This window comes from Mytilus galloprovincialis, chromosome 9, assembly GCF_965363235.1.
Source record: "Mytilus galloprovincialis chromosome 9, xbMytGall1.hap1.1, whole genome shotgun sequence".
NCBI classification, from domain to species: domain Eukaryota; kingdom Metazoa; phylum Mollusca; class Bivalvia; order Mytilida; family Mytilidae; genus Mytilus; species Mytilus galloprovincialis.
This window is the reverse complement of record NC_134846.1, coordinates 59,163,773-59,166,355: the sequence shown is the minus strand read 5'-3', so window position 1 is coordinate 59,166,355 and position 2,583 is coordinate 59,163,773.

Genomic DNA, 2,583 nt, shown 5'->3' with positions numbered 1-2,583 from the left:
GTAGTGTTCTACAATTTTCATCAAATTATCACATGGCAAAGTGAGCTTTTCTCATCACTTGTCAATTTTTAAACAATAAACAACCTTATGTCAGCAAGCCCTTTATAAACTGGAGCCCCATATCAAAGGGGAAAGCGTAAGACTTGATGGCATAGTTTTTGTTGCAGAAAGATCACCAAAGAGATAGTGATCTGGGGCCGGTTGCATCAACTATCTTTTAACACCTTTATATTTTAGTAAGTGAAAGATCTGATTGCTTTATACTTTGTATATAGATGCCTTATGTTATGAAGTTTTCGTCTGTCATATGCCCATTATTCTTGACCTCATTTCCATGGTTCAGTGACAACTTGAAAAACTGGAGGCTCTTAAGAGCCTGTGTTACTCACCTTGGTCTATGTGCATCTTAAACAAAGGACACAGATGGATTCATGACAAAATTGTGTTTCAGTGATGGTGATGTGTTTGTAGATCTTACTTTACTGAACATTCTTGCTACTTACAATTATCTCTATCTATAATGAACTTTGCCCATTAGTAGCAGAGAAAAATATTTTGTAAAAATTTACAAAAATTTACAAAATTTATGAAAATTGTTAAAAATTGACTATAAAGGGCAATAACTCCTTAAGGAGTCAATTTACAATTTTGGTCATGTTGACTTATATGTAGATCTTACTCTGTTGAACATTATTGCTGTTTACAGTTTATCTCTAACTATAAAAATGTTCAAGATAAGAGCCAAAAAACGGTAAAATTTCCTTCAAAATCCAATGGCAGCAATCCAAAAACCAGTTGTCTGATTTACCTGAAAATTTAAGAGCAGATAGATCTTGACTTGATCAACAATTTAACCGGTCCAGAATTGCTCTAAATGCTTTGATTTCAGAGTTTTAAGCCAAAATCTACATTTTATCCCATGTTCTATTTTTAGCCATGGCAGCCATCTTGGTGGGTTGGCTGGGTCATCCCACACATTTTTATACAACCAGCATCGTTCGAAGGCTGATGGTTTCCAGATAATGACTTTAGTATAAGTAAACAGAAATCAATAAAATTTTAACACAATGTTTATAACCACAAAAGGAAGCTTGGGATTGATTTTCAGGGTTGTTCCCTAAGGTTTAGGAATTAGGGGCCCAAAGGGCCCAAAAATAGCATTTATCTAGTGTCAGAACAATAAGTTGTGTATAAGTATTTCAATTGTTCTGAAATTGTACCACAATGTTTAATACCATAAGTAGAAGGTTGAGATATATTTAAAGGGTTATGGGGCAAACAGTCTAGGAATATAGGGCCAAAAACAAGCATTTTTGTAGTTTCAAGTCAATAAATTAGAGTTATCTTTCTTTGTCCAGAATGTTTATTGAATCACCTAAAACCAATGCTTTATATAGTTTTTCTTTGAAAATTGGAGTTATCTTTCTTTGTCAAGAATAGAAGTTGAATCAACTTAAATCAATGCTATATACAATATACAATGCAGTATTCACTTTACTACCAACAGATAAATTAAAGCAATCTTTACCATTCAGTGATTACAAGCACTTTGATTACCATTCTAGGGTTATGCCCCTTTACAAGTGGAAAAATTGAAGATTTTTTTAGTTTCTGTTCTCTTAACTTAAGTTTGTCTCAACTAAATTTAATGAAAGGTGTAGATAATGCTTATAACCTCTAAACCATTCCCCATTTATTTTTTTAGACGTTACTATTAATTAATATTAATTTTAACCATGACTATGACATTTTATATTTTAATATTTTATGATGTGTTTAAATGAGTAGTTATTGTTGCAAACTCCATTAGAAATTTGAATTGAGATCATTTTTGGAATAATGGAAAGGGGGATGTGAAAAAAAAATTGGGGTGGGGGTCAATTTTTTTTTCTCATTTCAGATTTCAGAATTTAAAAAGAAAATTTCTTCAAATATTTTTTCTTTGAGAGGATTGATATTCAACAGCATAGTAAATTGCTCAAAAGCATAATTTTTTTAAAAGTTCATTAGACCACATTCATTCTGGGTCAGAAACCTATGCTGTGTCAACTATTGAATCACAATACAAATTCAGAGCTGTATGAATTGAATGTTGTGTCCATACTTGCCCGAGCTGTTCATGGTTCAAACTCTGCAGTCAAATAAAGCTGCACCCTGCGGAGCATCTGGTTTAAACCTCAATGATGATAGTGGCCAAGTTTGGTTAAATTTGGCCCAGTAGTTTCAGAGGAGAAGATTTTTGTAAATGATTACAAAAATTTAGGAAAAATTGGTAAAAAATGACTATAAAGGGCAATAACTCCTTAATGGGTCAACTGACCATTTTGGTCACGCTGACTTATTTGTAGATCTTACTTTGCTGAACATTATTGCTCTTCACAGTTTATCTCTATTTATAATAGTATTCAAGATAATAACCAAAAACAGCAAGATTTACTTAAAATTACCGATTCAGGGGCACAACCCAACAACTGGTTGTCCCATTCATCTGAAAATTTCAGGGAGATAGATCTTCACTTGATAAACAATTTAACCCCCTGTCAGATTTGCTCTAAATGCTTTGGTTTCAGAGTAAAAAGCAAA